This window comes from Cyprinodon variegatus, unplaced genomic scaffold (assembly GCF_000732505.1).
Source record: "Cyprinodon variegatus isolate N-32 unplaced genomic scaffold, C_variegatus-1.0 Scaffold370, whole genome shotgun sequence".
NCBI classification, from domain to species: domain Eukaryota; kingdom Metazoa; phylum Chordata; class Actinopteri; order Cyprinodontiformes; family Cyprinodontidae; genus Cyprinodon; species Cyprinodon variegatus.
In genome coordinates, this window is record NW_015150823.1 from 495,957 (window position 1) to 514,466 (window position 18,510).

General features: G+C 40.6%; 1 long non-coding RNA gene across 2 annotated transcripts in view; it reads left to right on the plus strand.

The window, feature by feature from the left end:
- Nucleotides 1-916: 916 nt before the first annotated feature.
- LOC107092192 overlaps nucleotides 917-18,510 on the plus strand; it is a 45,377-nt gene continuing 27,783 nt past the window's right edge. Inside the window, exons 1-3 of one of the 2 annotated variants that reach the window (XR_001481567.1) lie at nucleotides 917-1,056; nucleotides 4,093-4,120; nucleotides 9,858-10,032. This is a non-coding gene — a long non-coding RNA (uncharacterized LOC107092192). Of the gene's footprint in view, nucleotides 1,057-3,039; nucleotides 3,786-4,092; nucleotides 4,121-9,857; nucleotides 10,033-18,510 lie in introns of those variants that run through there. The other variant, XR_001481566.1, reaches the window with a different exon arrangement.

Sequence of the window (18,510 nt, forward strand, 5' to 3'; positions counted from 1 at the left end):
CAGCTGAGGTTGGAGGATATTTTTAGCCAGGAGAAGAGACAGAAACAGAAAGTAATGAACCCATCCTCACTGCTTTGACCCAATTTTAAAAGCCTCTCCTCTTTATAAATACTTTCATCTTCATTTTATCATACATATCCCTTCCTTTACAATAATAATCATATTGTGAATGTGTAAAATCTCTTTTGTTTTAGTCCCGTCACATTGAGATATGCAGAGACATATGTGTGTGTGTGCGCCGGTCAGCTAGGGGGGGGGGGTTAACGGCAGAGAATATAGGTAGATAAATAAATCTCCTGCTATTCCACATCCACCCACAAAACCCACATCACCCCCACTCATTTTATCCAGCTGAATTAATTTGATACTATTTTTGAAAGTCAGTGTTTCTAAGGGATACCTAATGACGCAATGACGTCAATGCAGGTCAATAGCACACTGCTGGAGAAGAGGGATAGAGAACGGGAGGGAAAACACAGAAAGACGGTGAGAGTAAGATGGAGGAAAGGTTGTAAATGATTTAAATCCCTTCCCTGATTAGTGTAAAATAATATATCCAGAAAACATTTTTTTTTCCATTTGAAACCCAGTTGTGCGTCTATCTGTTCCCCCCATTTTCCATCAATGCTTTCAGCATGACTGGAAGTCACACAGCACACACAAAAAGGCAAGAAGAAACGTCGAGCCGAAGACTGAGCGTCTGCATTGGTAGATGAGTCGTGTTTGCGTCTCTCCACATGCGTAAAGCTCCTTGATTTGGCGGGACCCCACCATCCGCTGAGCTCCACTTGTATTTAACTACTTTCTGCGTTTCTCCAACCAACGCCGCCTGTAGCCCCTCCCAAGCAAACCCAGCCCTCATTAGAACAGACTCCTTCAAATCATAAATGGCAACCACAAATATGTCAGTTTACCAAAGAACTGGGAGACGGCGCACATCCTGACGCGGGGGGTGGAAAGATGATGCGGGGCGATCCCGCGTTGCCATATTCCGTTCTGTTTCAGCCTACAAACGGCATTTACTTGTAGAAATAAAAACAAACCTAAATCTGAAAGGTAAGTACCTTCGTTTGTGGGAGCAATATTGGATGTTTGAAGTAAGAGTGTGTATATATTGCTAATTCTAAAAATAAACGGGCTGTTAAATGAGTAGGCTACAAGTTTTATTCCGCTTTTCTTTTGAACTAGGATTTATTTAATGATAACTTGTCCATCTCTCCTAACTTTGAATTACATTCAGTTGCATTTCCTTCCAGAGTTTCTCTCTTACATTATTTCTCAAATTTCAAAACACATCTCAGCAGTTTGATAGGTCACTATTGAAAGTATTTTTTATTACAGAGAATCCACGACGTTATGGGAGCCTTTCATTTTCAGCGAACAAGCTGTTCAGCACCAAGAACAGTTCCTATCACTTTACCTCAGTATCTTCCCGGTCGTTTTCTTTTGTTCGACACATTTTTAGGATTGATTATTTGAAACGGTGCAACAGTTGATCCGTGTTTTTATCGGCTCAGGGTTTGGACGCATCAGTGGGCGCTAAACTTAAGATCGTTCACAACTGTTTTATGTCTGCTAACATGAAACAATTGTGTTAAAGTAACTAAAAATGATTAATTAAATGCCAAAAGCGGTTGTATTGTTTTTTTTCTTCTTCCTAAAAGTGCTTTATGGCATTTAAGAAATGCTAAATTAATCTCCAAATCATTATTAAAAAGAAAAGGGTAAAGTTTAAAAGGGTTTGATATATAATACATAATCCACTATTAACAATAACACAGGCTATGTTTTTATTAACATTATTTAATAAAAACGCTAATTTTAAGGAAAACTTTCAATCTCTATAAACAGAAAAGTGAAGCCAAATTTTGTTTCGATTTCGTTTCTTGGACCTGCAAGAAGATCTGTTTGAAACTGCAGTTAGATCTTCAATAATTAAATATTTTATCATCATTATCATAATATTTTGGTTGTTAAATATTTTTATTGAGGCTGATATAAAAGAAATCTAATTTAATCTGTTTTTAAGTTTATTACATCACCCTCTCATGAGTTTTTCTATCTCATGTCTTCCATTTTCATTCAGACTTTTGCTTTTGGCACGTTAGGTCTTCTATAAAAATGACGGATTATGATCCTCGGTTTAAACTAAAGTAGCCTAGTTGGCAGCCCCTTAGGAAACCTTCGATAACAAGCTGCCGTCGTGCTTGAGTGAGTGTAATAGGTCGGAGTTTTGCTGCTTGGGTGAGACATTTAGATGGGGGGGTTCTTTTGGGCAGCAACTTGGTTTCTATATATTTTTTTTTTCTAAGGTGGGATGGGTTTTGAATAAGGAGCTATGGTCCTGATTTTGGCGGCACCTACAGGTAATAGAGGCACACTGCGCTGTGGAGATTGGCTGGGTTTCAAACTGCTGTTCTAATAAATGATGTGAGCCAAAGAAAAATTATATTTATATTTTTAAGGTCTTTTATTTTATGTATCAGCGGTGATTTGTGATTATGGCATAGGCCTATATGTCATAATAGGCAGATATTGTTATTATTATTATGTGTCCCCGTGCGTACACGCACGCGCCAGCGGTCACGGATATACAGTTGGCCCACAGGCAGGGATAAAAATAGCACAAGCCGATGCGACGGGCGCAGCCCTTTTCCTCTACCAGATCCCATTTTCCCCTTAGGTTTTCACAAAGCGGAGCTTCACCACAGATTGATTTCCCTTCTATGGCCATCATTGTCCTCTCGTGTTCATGTCCACGCAGTGTGCACGTGTAGATGGACGGAGTTGTTGTGTGGAGAACGTCTCACACTGAATGATAGAAGGCTGGGGTGATAGACAGAACATCCAGTGATAGGAGGTTTATTTCTGCGTATTTGCTCGGACGTTTACGCACCCTGTTCCGCGGGGGTCTCATGCGTGTGGAGCTGCCTCAGCTCACCGTGGTTCTGTCTGTGGGTTTTACCCGCCAAATGCACTGGATGCTGGGCTATAAATGATCCAGGACCAAAACAGCATCAACACTTGGATATACAGAGAAGTGGTTGGGAGGGGAGAGACGGGAGAGGGAGGGGAGAGGAGGGTCGCTGGAAACCCAGATGCTCCAGCCTTTGAGGAGGGATTTTACCTGGAGATAACCTGCTCCAAAAATGTGTAGTTTCCAACGAATCTTTGACACATTAGCCGATCTTCTCACTTATTTATTTCTCCCTATCCATGGCACAATTCGGATATAGCCGAGCGCAGAGAGACAGTCTTTAATCAGGCTTTACGGGCTGGAAAGTGAGAGAATCTAAACGTGACGTCAATGCCTAGTAACTGACGCAGCCCTTCAACATAAAATGGCTTTTTACTCATTTTTTTTCTCCCTCTCCTATCGTCAGAAAAGCTTAATTACTAAATTTTACAGTGCTCCGTCAACTGCAGAAAGAAAAAGAAAATCCCTGCAAGCAGTGCCGGGTAGGCCTTGCTCTTCAATATTTGGACACATTTAGCGTTCACGAGTTTTGTGCTGAAGTAACACTGGGACCAGAAGCTTCTGAAGAGGGCGACAACACCTCAAACATAGCCGATGGTAGTGGCAGTGTCCAGATTCTAGTTGTTAGGAAGGAAAGTGGCGTTTAAAGGATCAAACGGACGTTTTTGTTTTGTTTGTTTGGTTTTTTTAAGACACTGCAATGATGCAACGGATGAGGACTCGACGCTCTTAAGCAGAGTTGGAGAAACAGTAAAAGATCTTTTTATTACATGGTGCACTACATGTAACGATTCCAAGCAATGCGTTCGTGAGTGTTGTTTTGTTTGTTTGTTTTTTATTTTTTTATTTAAAAAAAAATGTTCACTGCTAAAAATAGAATCAAAGTTTTGATCTTGCGCCAGAAATAGACAAACGGCTTTCACTTCTGAGAAAAAAAAAAAGAAAAAAAGGGAGGCGATCCAACTTGGACGTGCCACTGTAAGCCTTTATGAAAACAGCTCTGTGTGCGCGTGGAGAAGGAGGCTTAATCTGTTGCATTTTCCCTGACTTCTGCTGCAGCCTTTCTCTAAAAATCTTAATGTTTTTTCTGTGCATCTCCCCCATTTTCTTCGCAGTTTAGAGCAAGGACGAGCCAGAATTACGGTGAGAGAGGCACCTGCACACGCAACGTTGAGTCCCCTCTACTTTTGTGTGTGTATATATTTTTGCTGTATATGTGTGTAAGTGCATGCTTGCCGGTGCCTGATCTGCTTCTTTTCCTTTTTGCTCTGCCTTGCCTCCCGGTCGCTCGGATATCATTACTTAGGGATTGCTAGAACAGCAAAAGCAGTCCCTCCGGTAGATTTGGAATCACCATTTCAGTAAACAAGCTATAGTAGGAAAAAAAAGTGTCTTTGTTTGCTGAGTCTCAATTACCCCCTCCCAATTTCTATTCATAACCGTGAAAGCGAGGGGGGACCCTTCTCTGATTAATGCTCAAGGACGACTTTCCCATCGTTTTAAATCTTCAATTTTTATCCCGACTCCCTAAAGAAGAGCCGTACTGACAGTAAAAGGTCGGAAGAGGAGGATGAAGAGGAGGGAGTGAAGGAGCTGTTGCTGCTGCAGAGAGCCAGGCGCACCGCATGGGGAAACCCGGTAGCTCTCCAGCAGCAGTGGTGCTGAAACTACACCAAGTGGCAGTAGTGGGCTGTTGCCGTGCATGCGTGTATGTGTGTCTGATTATATGCACGTGTGTGAACACTAGGAGTTGGTGTTGTTTTGGCACTGCTGGGGGAAACCAGAGATTTGTTCCTACTGAGTGAATCCTCGTTTTTGAGAGGACTATGGGAACCATAAAATGTTTCGTAGATAACAAATGGAAGACATTTATCAAGAAAGAAAAACAATAAGTAGCGCTCTCCTCTGATGTAGAAGTAGAATTCCCTCATCTGAGGCGGCATGGAAGACGAAGAGGCATGGACAAAAAAACCCCACAACGATCTGGATAAGCTTTTCTTCTCACATTAGTTTTGTGATCCTCCACCCCCCACCTGTGTCCGATCAGCTCATAAAAACACCAGATTTACCCCACTCTTTTCATCGCACCTATTTTTGCAGTTGGAAGAGTTGAAATGATCTGTTTTGACGTAGTTATGATAACTTCGCTTCCTCACGAGCGGAGGGCGCGCACGAGTCAGAGGCAGCAGCTTTACGCGGTGCTGCTGTCTCCTTCCTCTGGAAGAAATCATCCTTTTCGGTTGTGATGGAGACACTGTGACGCCTGTCTGCAGAGCTCTGCAGCCCGACTGGAACAGCGGATTGTGCGCTTTCCTGCAGCTGATGCTTGAACAAAATGTTCGCTATTTTGCGTGCAGGAAACCGTGTAACAGAAAATGAGTTAAACACACACACACACACATATACAGACAGACAAGCGTTTGTGTTTTCTCGCTAAACAAAATCCATCTTTCCACACGTTACTCCACCTTTTGAAAACCCAGACACACATTAACAAACAAAACAATAGGAAAGACTAAAACACAAAAGCGCTCCGTATCCGTCGTCGCACAAAAACGGGTCCATATGACCAGAAAGGGTAAATCTTGTTAAATATTGCAACAAAAAACGTTTAATTTCGATGGAAACAACACGGATTCCCGAGTCGTGACTGCCAAAGTGAGTCATGTGCGCGTTGGCTGCGTCAGGAGAGGCAGTCACTGTGCATTGCCGACGGTAGGGGGAGAGTCGTGACTGACTAGGCTGCACATAAAAAAAATAAATAAAAAAAACGACCACTCGATTTAAAAACAGAAAAAGAAGCAAGGAATATTTAGAAATAAAACATGAGAAGACGACAAACACAGCATACACACAACTGGAAGGGGGTTCAGTTTATGGAGGGGTGGTGGGAGGAAAGGTGGAAGGGGTCTTGCTTAGGTGTTCTGGGTGGGATTTGGGTTAGGGAGCTTCTCATCAACACCCCCCCCCCCCCCACACACACACACACACACACACACCCCACAACCTAACAACAGTCCTGAATATCAGCTCTCTCCCTCCACAGGTTGTTTTTAAGCGAGAGTCCTGCTGATTGTTGGTATGCTGACAGTCTTTAGCAAGTTTCATCAGTGACCAGACCAGAGAGAGAGAGAGAGGAGGGGGAGGGGGGTAAGGGAGTGAAAGAGAGAGAGAGCAAAAAGAAGGAGCAAGGGGGGCTAGTTAGGGAACAATTTCGGGTATAGGGGGTCCGGGGTTAAGGGTTTGGGAGGGGGTCTAGTCCAGATCATGACATTGGCCTCTATCTCAGTAACTTTTCCATCAGTAGTTTCATTATTTGGTGAACAGAAGAAGAACCAGGGTGAACATACAATAGCTGCATCTAAAAAAAAAAACGAAAACAAAACAAAACCTCAAACTAATTGAAGTGTTGCAGGAACAAGTAAAGTTGAGGTAAGTTCCACTTTTACATTTTTCCTTTGACTCACTTAACTTTGAAATAACACATAGAAGGAAGATCTGAATTGAACGGCCTGTGCGTGTGTTTGAGAGGAAGTGGTTCATGGTCGTGTTGAGCTCCTCCTCCTCTTGAATGTGCTGTTCTGGGACTCGCTGGTTTGAACATTGTTCAGTCCATTCTTCCTCAGTAAACCGTTGCATTGCGCTGCAGTGTTGACTTGATTTCCAAACACTCACCTTACCCTCATCGTTCCGCGCAGAGTCTGCATTTGGAGTTCCTCCATCAGGAACCCCCCATAGCGGCTTCCCTCTCGCAGCACCCATCTGGATTTTGCAGCTGTAGGCAAACGTTTAGTGAATAATTCTTACTCTGTGCTATGCTGGAGAGCAGTAGCAGTAAAATCCTGCTTGACCAATATGAAGTTACTTCCTATTAGACTTGTTTACATTGTTCGCCATCACTGGTTTTGGCTGCAAGGGTTATTTATGAATCCTGTCTCTGAAGTGGGCTATTTTTGATGATCGCATATGGTGTTTATTGTTTTGCTCTTCATATTTACTCGTTTTCACTCATCGTGATTCAGTGTCAGATTGGCAATCCTGCTGGATCCCCCACAAACCAAAACAATGCAAGCAAAAAACACAGATATTCAACGCTCATTTGTTTTGCATCAAAGCATGAAAACCAAAATATACACTTTCTGATATAGATTACAGTTTAGTTAGTCGTCCTTTCCCCCATCATTTTTTTTTTTTCAAAAAGGGGGGTCCCTATGAGCGAGGCACCGATTGGAGGATGACGAGAATTAGTTTGCTCCAATCAGATCCCTCCCTGCTCTCTATTTATTGCTAGCAGTTTACAGCCTGGTTCCCTCCTCATCCAGAGCTTTAGCGGCTGCAGACAGCCAGCGCTTTTTACTATACAGGGAGCGGATAATATTACACACACAACAACAAAACGCATCGGTGCACAGCTCATTGCGATCACACGGGTTTTGCACAGAATTGCGTTTGGCTATGGGGAGAAAATTAAAAGATATATATATATATATATATATATATATCTATATATATATATGAATAAAAAATCTACTTGGATGGGGGTGAAGAGACGCGAGAGGATGATAGAGGACAATTCAAACTGGAGAAAGGAGCGTAAGGACCTTGGACAGATCTCAGTTGCAGCAGCAATAGTCGGAGACACATCTTTCCTCTCCCCCTACCGCCTTTTCATCCTCTCCTCCTCCTCCTCCTGGTACACGTTGGAGGAAATATAAGCAGCGGCTCTCTGAAAGCTGGAGATACAATCGACTAAGCCGGGATTGGAGATACGGGAGAGCGGGGCTACCCGGGTGTCACGGAGTGCAGCAGCAGCAGCAGCAGCAGCAGCAGCAGCTGATAATGTCCTTCACGAATCTTTTTGCGGTCTGGGCTTGCTGTTCATTACTATTAATCTGGGAAGCCCTTACCCCAAAAAGCATTTGCGGAGGGCGCAATCGACGCGCCACGAGGTTCTCAACGCAGAGACAGGGGTCCACTAGTGGAATTTTAAAATCGTATTTTTTATGGACTTTTCTAATTTTCCTTCCCAGAATTCCGTTTTGATAAATTGTTGTCGGTATTTACCCTGTCCATTAAAATAACAGTGGTGTTTTTATCAAGGTTATTTTAGAATCTAAACATTTACATGTGTCTCCAAATCTTTTTTTTTTCTTCTGTTTTTTGTTTGGGGTTTTCTTCATTGTTAAACACTACGACAAAGCAATCTGCCCTACGGGCTTATACAATTTTATATTGTTCTTTTGTTGTCAAAAAACGTCATCGGACCCCAAACTTTGGACCATGTAACACCAAGTCACTCCCTTAACCAAACACCTCCCACCCTCCCTTCACACTTGGTCCCAAACTAAGCAAAAACAAAATAAATAAATAAAGAGAGCCAGCAGAGCGAGTTTTAAACACATGGAGACCCGTTCACGTTACACGTGGAGGGTCGAGCTGAGGTGTCACTTAATTCAGAAAACTCCTCTACGACATATACCACCTGATTCAGAAAGTTTACTTTGGGAATTCCACACATGACCGGCCCGACGCTACTGTTGGTGAAGTGCACGATGTAAAAGGATTCCTCCAAAGTGTCCATCCTGACGGACACTTTGGAGGGGGGTTAGAGCTGCTTCACGCCTCTCGTTAAACACTGATCGTGGTGATCCAAGCAGCTTCCTCCTTTACGCACACCCCATCTCTGGAAACACACGTGTCTCATTTCCAAGTTTATGAAAAGCATCTATTCCCTTTAAAAGACCACATCCTTCTAGCATGACGCGCCTTTTCCAACCCTTTCACGTACAAAAAAGAAATAACAATAAAGAATAACATAAAATAAAAATTGACCAAAGTCATGTTTGCAAAATCAACTCAAAGCACTTCCATTCCGTAAAACAAATTAAAAAGTTTGCCTTCTTAAGCAATACTGTAAAGCAACAAATTACGCAGACAGAAGTATTTAGATCGGTGAAGATAAATGAAAGACGTTACGTTTAAGACATTAACCAGAAATAGTGAAAACAGAAAGAAAAGACCCAGAAAAGTTTCACTTGGAGGCAAAAGAAAAGGATGAACTTCAACCCTGAGTTTCTGTTTCATCAGCTGTCCCACTAAGTTTCATACATGCGCTGTTTATGAGACTCCCCCCTCCCAAAAAAAGATGATAATAAACAACATATATAATGTTTACAGTAAAACAAGCAATGACAAAGGGACCAAAAGAATAGCAAATATAGCTGTAAATCAGATATTTCGCTTCACGAACGTTCAACTTGGCAACAAAAAGAGTAAACAAAAGAAAAAAGCAAAAACAAAAACGTTTTATCTGAGTGTGACGGAATGGAGGAATAGACAGGTATCTCAGTTGGAGTTTGTTGGAAATCGTTGCGCATTGTGTGAGTTTTAAGGAGAGCCTTCGTTCTTCTTTGTCTGCTGCTTTATTGGCAATAAACTCTAAATGTTCCAAAAGGTTAAAAAGCGGCCTACCTGCTATCATTGTTCATGTAAAGAAAAAAAAGAAGAAAGAAAGCCGCTAATAATTCATACAGAGAAACGCACTGAGGTTATGCAGATTAAATAAAACCCGACCTCTGACCTAAGAAGAGGCCTTTAGATTTCTTTGCATTGTTGGCGCCTAAATCGAGGAATAAAACGCTTTGTGTAACAAAACGGGATCCTGTCTGGCTGTAGAGGGGACTGGTGCTGAAAGGGAGGCGTCGTTTTGACTTTGCTGTGCGTATTTCTTTTAGCTCGGCGCGTAATGAGGGTTCCCAGGTTCACTGTCATTAAGTTGCAATGCTCTCCATGCAGATGTCCCCCACCCGCGACTCTGCGGGGCCCCCAGTGTAACTTCCACACCCCAGAAACATGATTTCCTGCTTTTTTTGTCTTACAGGAGAAAACAGTAAAGAAAACCTCAGTGACCTGTGTGGACTCTGCTGCTGCGGCAGCTTCAGCCTGAGGAGTTATCCTGCTGCGCTGCGCTCCAGACAGAAAAGGTGATCAGCGGTTTGCACAGAGGACTGAATGGCAGAAATACCTCTATTTTTTTCTGGATTTCCCCCAACAAGGTAATTGCACGGGCTCCCCGTTTGAGTGTGACGTCAAACTCCAATCTGCTGTTAAATTGGGTTTTGCGTAAAGGCGGATGATTACTGCACACTTGAGCAGGAATTGAGGCAGCAGAGGGTCCAGTGCGGTTGCATTTACCTCTGGTCTGTTCTACAGCTGCAGTTAAAATGATCTAACATCAAGTTCAACCACCTGCTGTGTAATTTCTCCTTTTGCTCTTATCCTGTCTTGAAATCTTATACTTAAAAGTTTAGTAGAAACTTTGCAATTTTTACGCCTTGTTGAAGTAAAACATCCATGATAGTCTTTGTTAGTTTTATATCAGTCTATGACGTTATTCCTATTCAGTCGTGCAGAATCATTTTTTTCCGCCCGTATTTAATGCAATAAGAAGTTCCCTCATTTTGGAGCAGAAGCAAACTGTTGTCGCCCCATTAAAAAGTAATCTGATCCATCCAGCCTGATCGCAGCCTTAAGTTTCAGCGCACATGTTTACAATTCTGCATGGAGAGACTCCAAAACGCAGCACCTTCTTTGTTTTAAATATAAAGCAATCCCCAACTCTGCCTACATCGTGACTTGGATTTTAGCATTCGTTATCAAGATTAGGCAACACCTCTTCTAAATGTTTTCATGTGTATAAAAAGTCACACGTCAACCCTTAAAGTTTTAATTGCACATATATTTACACCCGTAGCTATGTCTTCATCGATGTTACTTACCTGTATCAGCAAAATGTGTTTTACTGCACATAAACATAAAATCCTTTAAAGGTTCTCCTGATCATCTTTAGATGTAAAAGGTTTGATCAATATGTTCCAACAGCAGCTCTTGCATGATTCTGATCCTATGTGGACTCCTTTTAAAACCAAAGCAAGCCATGACAATTTTAATTAATGCAGGATAATCAATTTCAATAGACTATTCAATTAGACATTCACTCTGTACTCAAAAATTTGAATATTCTCAAGTTTACAGTTGATAATATTTTTTTCCCCAGTGTTTTATTGTCATTAGATTGTCACAAGAATAGCACAATGAAATTCCCTCTCTGCATTTAACCCATCCCATTTGGGGAGCAGTGGGCTGCCACTGTGCAGCGCCCAGGGAGCAGTGTGGGGTTCAGGGTCTTTGCTCAGAAACACAGAGTGGCAGTCTGTGGGAGTGGGGCTCAAACTCAGAACCTCTGGATTCCAAGCCCTATTCCCTAACCCCTAGCCTGCCACTCCCCCAATAATAAAACTAATGATAGTAAAATTAATAATATACCCTATGAAGTTGGACTTCTGACTGGAAATTCAGTTCAGTGTCACATATTTCTGCTGTAATAAGTGAGCGAAAAATATTGTTAAAGTCACAGGTGTAAATCATTTATTATTAGTACAGGGTGCATATTCATTACTGTAGAAAAGCAATTAGAGAATATGTTCCCCTTTTTAAAATTAAGAAAAATACATACATCATTGGTAAGTTAGCATCCAAACTCATTGTAAGTTCATCTTGGAAAGAATGAGACAAAATGTTTGCTTATTTTGCTCCTTCATCTCCCAAGTAGCCCAGATATAAAAACATTGCTTTGGGGTTTCTCCGTTTTTCTGCGTTTTCCCACTTAGACTAAATGTTTCGTAAAACTCAACAAAAGTAAAAGTGTAAAAGTAAAAGAAAAAACTGCAATATAGAAATTCCAATTAAATATTAACAATTCAAAAGTGGAAAATGTAAAGCCACACATTTATTATTATTATTATTTTTTTTTAACTATATCTACTCTGAGTGGGGTTCTGCCCTGGGTGGTGAGCCAGAGTCAATTCCAAAAATCTGCCTGAGGATTCTATGAATACGCGGTGGGAGCAGACATTGATTTGGTCATGATGTTTAGGCTGGGGTATACAGTTGTATAGTTGTCAATCTGGGCTGTCTATAATCATCATCATCATCATCATCATCATCATCATCATCATCATCATCATCATCATCATCATCATCATCATCATCATCATCATCATCATCATTCATTCAAACTGTTAACATTAGTCAAACAATCTCATTGGCCGACCTGTACCCTTTGCCATCTCTCCAAAATAGAAACATAAACTGTCAAGTTGTAAGATACTAAACCCTCAAACTCCACCAGAGAGTTTGCAAATTAATTCTATTGACAGACAAACATCCCAGGATAGTTATGGCATCCTTAAATGTAGTGTTTCTGTGACAGTAGCAGCGCTCGCTTTCATTCAGCTGGAGTCCGTGAAAAAGCAGACTACCTGCTCCGATTTAAAGGTGGAGCCCTGCAAGATAACAATCAGGTTAACTGAGTCACCAGATCCTCAACATTCTCGTCACTCAGTGAAAAAAATGGCATGTTTTTTTCTAGTAATTTATCTCCTGTTCTCCTAAAAAACAACAATACTTTAATTAATTTTTTTGCAGTATATTGTGTCTGAAGCAGGAGGACATTTCTTCATAAGTGGCTTCACACACACAGGTGGCGTTCCTCATTGTCCCTTTTTTATCCCAACACATCAGTATGTTTTAACCTTAGATGATCAGGTTTAACTTGCCACAAAAAAAGGTCTTGTTGTAAAAATTAAATATTGCCCCAGTACAAACAGACACACCAGGGCAGTTATTATTCCATAAACTTATGTATATAAGAACATATTTGCTGCGTTTGTTGTGTTGTAAAGGAGCTGAAGGATGTGTGTCATCCATCCGTCCTGCTACATTCAGTAAATCACAGCATGTAGCTAAATATCTGCTAACAATCGTTTGTCTTGTTTGATACGACCTACCGATGATAGGCTATATTTAGGAAGATGACGTCATTGTTAAAAGTGAGACCAAAGGGCTTTGAAGGCTTGAGCAAGAAAATAGATGAATGTCTTATCGAATGGAAACACAATACATGCAGTGAATTATTTCTTGTTTTTGCTATAAATTGGAGTTTTTTCATCAGATGTTTGTCTATGAAAATGATCCTCCTGGATGGTTCCACCTGAACAGTTTCAGCTGAGGATTTGCTCAGGATGGGTTGGCAGTAACTTCTACAAACGCATCTTTCATCTTGGTTTGATCTAACATTATGTGGTTGTTTTAGTTGTTGATTGGATTTTGCAGAGTAAAAATAAAAATTATAATCCCCTAAGTTTGTTCCTTATTTTCATTCAAATTTAAAAAAAAATCTCCCTTATTAGTACCGCTAAAATTTCCCATGTGCCAGAAAAATATGTTATCAGTTAAATTAAAATGTATAAAGGATCAAAGCTTAAAGTAGTCTCCTAATACATGTAGCTCCTTTATCCAAAAGCGAAGGAAGAACCTCCATACTCCCACATTCATACCTGTGAAGCAGTGATGCATCCATTCAGCCGAATGTTCTCCCTCTGTTCTTTTTTGGGTTTCCTAATTATTTACTGTTACCAATCATGATATCAACAAAGGGTATTTTTGAAAAAAATAACAAACTTTGTCTTAAAATTCAGACGCTCCATACCAGGAGAACGGCAGGTCAGAATAAGATCCACATGGCTGAATGAGACTTTGACATAAAGGGTTTCATGGTATCGCAGCAGTAAAATTCAAGTTAAACCAAAACTTTCCCCTTTAGTTATAAAAAAAAAATCCTACATCCGTTAAAGTAGTTTATTAGTTCTTCTGATTACCAGAATGTGATGGATTCAAAAAGCTGGCGTTCGGCTTTCAGCAGAGATGAAGCACTGCACTTCTCTGTGGTTCGATGCTCGTTATCTGGCATCAACTAAACAGGATTCTGAACTGTAGGAGGAGGGACTGGGAATACATATAGGCGGTTTCCAACTGATATGCTATCCTAAATATCTTAAAATCATTTAAAATACAAAACCTTTATTTTATTGGGATTTAAATCCGATGTTGGTTTTACACAGTGAACTGATATAACCTCTCTGCTTCACTATCAAATTTCCTCCTGGTCTGCTTTTAAGAAACGTTCTTATTTGCCTGATTCATGAAAGAGAAATTCTCTTATTGCTTTATTGTGTTTGAGATTTTCCTTCATTTTGATTTGGTTTCATCTGTTGCACACTGCTGTGATATGTACGTGTGTAATTAAGTTTCAGCTATAATACGGCGTTCGACAAAACCATAAAGATAAGAAACAAAGCTATAGTGAACTAACAAAATAATTGTAGCTCTTATGTTAAAAGATACAATCATGCATACTTATAAAAAAACAAAACATAAAAAGTCATACTTTTTATTTCAGAATTGGATTCAAGTGAAAATTGCACGCTTTATAAAGTAGAGCCTGCAGTAACTGTACCATTTAGTGAGGCACGATGACATTTTTTGGCCCCAATACCGATAACCGATACCTGGCTGTAGAGTATTGGCTGATACCATTTGTTTGAAACTGAATTGTGTGTGTATATATGAAGAACTGCATACTACTTTGATGTAAAATAATTGCCACCATGGCTTTATCAAGCTGCTGCCTACCTGTGTGAAGCAGGAAAATGACTAATACAAAGTGAATCCAGTAGACCTTGTTATTGCCCACCTGGAATGGGTGACATTAGTTGAAGAAACTTTTGGCTCTCAAAATGGTATCGGTGCCATATTTGTTCGTACTCACTGATACCGATACCACCATTTCAATGCTGGATTGGGGCCCCGCCTGATACTGGTATCAGTATTAGTGCAACACTGGTAATAATCAGTTTAAAAGTAGATTAATATAATGCCTTGCAAAAGTATCCATACCTTCCCATTTTGTTATGTTACAACCAGAAACCGCATTGTATTGTATTTAAATACCGTGTGATACTGAAGTAGAAACATTTTCAGAATGAGAGAAGTATGGGATCCAATATATATATATATATATATATATATATATATATATATATATATATATATATATATATATACCCTACTCAAAACCAAGGAACTATCCTAAGAAGCCACTTGATTCATCCAGAGAACCCACCTGTGTGTCATTTTGATCCCCGCTCTCCTGTAACGGCTTCAGCGGGTTGTTAGTGAACGTTTGGAACCAACAGCATCATGAAGACCAGGGAACCCAGCAGACCGGTCAGGGTAAAGAAGCTTAAAGCAGATTTAGGTTATAAAGCAATATATATTGTTAAACTCTGGGAACACTGATCACCCCACTGTCACAACACTGGAACAACAGCAAAGCTAAGACATGGCTGGAACAATGTTTGTCTTGTACTCCACATTTCTGAAAGAGTTATAAGATGAAAGCCTTTGATGACGGAAAGGCAACAAAGCCCTGATTACGAATAATCCACAGGCTATGTAATGTTCTTCTTCAGCCGCTCTGATTGGATGAAAACTAGCGGTTTTATCCTTCAAAACTCAATGTATGGCAGAAAAATTAGCATAAAAATAACTCGGACCACACCATCCAAATGGTGAAATATATGGTGGCAGCATCATGCTGTGGGGATGCTTTTCTTCATCAGAGGCTGTGAAGGTGGTCATAGTTAACAGGAAGATGGATGGAAATAAAAAGGAGTTAATACAGGTGAAAACCTTGAATTGAGGATACAATCTCCCACTCAAAAAATACCTTACACATCTGTTTTTTCCATGAAGTCTTACTGACGGCAGAAATCTCAGAGTGGGGTGGAGGTTCATCTTCCTGCAGGTCAGGGACCCCTAACACACAGCCATGCTATAAGAGAATGCTTTAGGTCAGAGGTCACGGATTAGCGGACTGCCGTCCAGATCCAAACCCACCTGCTGGCTAATCCGGATCCAACATTTAAAACATTTATCAATTATTGCATGTTGTCTGATGACAGTGTCTAAATTCACTTGCGCAGCTTCTCCTGTTAATACAATAAAGCCCTCCGGAGCATACGGCTCCAGGCTGCACATGATCCAAATGAGCCAATGAGCTGCTGTCAGTCTGGGTTGCTGCTGCTGCTACTTTTAGACACAGCAGGCAAACCTGTGGCAAGCCGGGCGATGGGAAAGAAGGAGAAGATGATGAGAAAAAGAGAGTAGAGAAAGTGTGGACTGCTGGAAGAACTGTGGTGAACTGGTGACAGAAAAGTGAAATGGCGTGCTCAAAGATGACCCTGCACATTTAGAGGATGTTTGGCTCAACCTGCTGCTGTGAAGCAGGATTCTCCACCATGAACAGAATCAAAAATAAATATGGATCCAGGCTCAAAATGAGCACCTTGATATGTGCTTGAGAATGGCTTAGTCTCCATTCAAACCCAGGTTTAAAGCCTTGCAGGGCAGCCTAAAGCCCACTGCTCTCATTAAGACAGAAAATAGAAAGAAAATAACAAACGATCAGTTCAGGTGTTTGATAAAATATGTGAATCAATTCAATTCAATTCCGTTTATTTATATAGCGCCAATTCACAACACAACAACTCAAGGCACTTTACAGTTCAACCAGATCATACAGTCAAATTGATTCAGGAAGCAGGAAACAGTCTATAGGCTATACCAAACCGAATGATTGTTTTGTACTTCTGTAAAGAACTATTCTAATTTTTTTTTTTATTTTAATTAAAAATTCAATGTATAACATGGATGCATTAAAACCTGCATTTATTTCAGTGTTCAATTCTGTTCAAAGTAACAGATCATTAAAAATGTCTCTGGACCTTTACTGGATTTTCTTTATTCAGACCCCGCTGATTTTTAATTGCTTACCCCTGCTTTAGATCAATGCATAATGCGTTAAAATTCCCATTTAAAACCATGATTTAAATCGAACTGAACTTTTAGGCCAAACTTCTTACTTGTGTCCATCTCCATACAATCAAATCTGCTATCATAAATGATTCACAGCTGTTATATAAAGTCACAACACAAAGTTCAGATTCTGTTCCCCATATTGATGTGTGATATGCAGGTTTGTGGGGTGTGAATACTTTGACCTGCTTTTTTCTGATTATTTTGTGAGTGAGTGCGCCAACTTTTTTTTCCTGAAGTTTACAAGCACCCTTTGCATCTTTTCCCAGGAAGGTTACTTTAGATATTCTAACAGTTTAGAGGAAGTTCTGGTTCTGTAGGCATGATACCTCTACTGACTGCATCCCACAGGCCTCCTGTTCACTTGGTAGACTTTTCCTGTTTCTCATATCACCATGCTAAAATTCAGAACAGCTTCACAAGCACATTTTTTTTCAGTTGCATTTTTGTGCAATACATTTTTAAATAATAACTTTATATTATCTTACATTCCTCATTTATTATGGTCTCTAATTTAGGAAAAAATAACTTTGTTTTGCAAAAAACAAACAAAAAACTAACTGGTACATCTAGTTTGACCTATATACATCACCACTAATTAGACAAATATCCCTTTAAAGTTCACCATCAGTACCATCAGCACCAAAAGATCAGTTACTTTGAGTCATAGGACTCTTTCTGGTATGCGTCTTTTCAGCATTTCCAAGCTTGCTTAGTGCTTGTGTTCCTTAGCAGACTCGTTGGTGACAGGTTGAACAGGCTGGTAACAGGCTAAATAGGTTGGTGATATGCTGAATAGGCTGGTGACAGGCTGAACGGGCTGGTGGAAGGCTGAATAGGATGGTGACAGGCTGGTGACAGGCTGAATAGGCTGGTGATATGCTGAATAGGCTGGTGACAGGCTGAATAGCATGGTGAAATGCTGAGTAGGCTGGTGACAGGCTGGTGACAGGCTGAATAGGCTGGTGATATGCTGAATAGGCTGGTGACAGGCTGAACAGGATGGTGATCTGCTGAATAGGCTGTGACAGGCTGAACAGGCTGGTGGAAGGCTGAATAGGATGGTGAAATGCTGAATAGGCTGGTGACAGGCTGAACGGGCTGGTGGAAGGCTGAATAGGATGGTGACAGGCTGGTGGAAGGCTGAATAGGATGGTGACAGGCAGGGGCGTTGCTAGGCACAAAGCTTTACTGGGGCACTGGCCCCCTACCGCATATGCCCCTCCTTCCATACACAAATACAGACAAGCACACTGCCCCACCCTGATGCATTCCTACCAAAATTACCAGTTGAGATATTAATGAGTGTAAGAGAATATTTGTTTTAACAAAAATGAACATTTTCAACATTGCAGCTATAAAAAATAAGACATCACCAACTTTGACAAAAAGTTTCCCTATACACATTCTGAAGTAATCATTAATTCCTAGGTTTCAGAGTTTTAGTTCAGGGGAAAATTTAACTGAACCTGAACTAAGTTTTTCTTTTATTTTATGAGCATTAAAGTGTACCTCCTATTTTTCATTTTTTCAAAGCGGTCAATCACTAGACTGTGACTCAGCTTAGAAAGTTCTTATTCAACTGATAAAATAGCAAGATGATGGAGCCTGTCTTGTCCCATTGTGCACCTCGGCCATGTGTGGATCCTTCTCAACACACTGAATGACCTTTCACAACTCAAGCTGTTGACTGGGATTGTGAGGGAGATCTGGATGACCTGCGTTAGTGTTGGGAATATGATGTTATCAAGCAAGTT